Here is a 942-nt window from a genome sequence, read left to right on the forward strand (position 1 = left end):
AGGAGCTCCTAATTGTTAAAGTTATCCACCTGGGGTATTTCTGTTGAGTGGCACAAAGCAATGTTCTGGGAAGTTCACTCTCTTGCAGGTGCTTAGAATTCTCATGTTGTGATAGGTTAGTTTGGCCTCTCTCCCAGGCTCAAAAGGAGCCCTCCTAGAGGCAGAAGGAGTCTCTCTGACTGCTGGCTGACAAAGATGTGCTGCTGAGAAAAATACACTCCTGAGAGACATGTACTGCTGAGAAAGAGACACAGAGAGACATGCACTGCTGGGAGAGAGACTGAGAGAGACTGTTGGCTGAGAGATGGTAGGCTGAGAGAGACCGAATGTTGTTCCTGAACTTGAATTGTAGCTTGGTGCTCCCTAATAAACCCCATAATCCATGAGTTCTGTGTGGCCACTGTAGCGAATTAACAAACCCAGCAGAGAATTGGTGGGTGCTTTGGGAGGAATGGTTGGCACCATGTCTGGCCTTGCAGGAATAGGCCTTGGGCTACTGATGGTGACTCTGTCTTCCTCTTGGGGGTTAGGGTAAGTCAGAAGATGTGCCCTCCTTGCCCTTTTGGCAGCCACAAAGCAAGGCCTTATAAATTTTAAAACAATGAAATATTGCAAACCATTTTCTCAGATCAAAATGCTATAAAACTAGAAATCAACAACAGGAAGATAAACAGAAAAAGAGCAAACACATGGAAATTGAACAAAACTCTCCTTAAAAACAACTGGGTAATAGAAGAAATAAAAAATGAATTTTAAAAAAATGCTTGAATCAAGCAAGAATGAAAATACAACATACCAAAATCTTTGGGACACAGCAAAAGCAGTGATCAGAGGCCAATTTATAGCAATAAATGCCTACATCAAAAGAGAGTAAAGAGCCAAAATAAACATTTTAACCTAACATCTCCAACAATTATAAAAAGAACAGTAAAAAAAAAAAAA

This window comes from Orycteropus afer, unplaced genomic scaffold, assembly GCF_000298275.1.
Source record: "Orycteropus afer afer isolate SDZICR_OR568_19922 unplaced genomic scaffold, OryAfe1.0 scaffold00056, whole genome shotgun sequence".
In the NCBI taxonomy this organism is placed as follows: Eukaryota; Metazoa; Chordata; class Mammalia; order Tubulidentata; family Orycteropodidae; genus Orycteropus; species Orycteropus afer.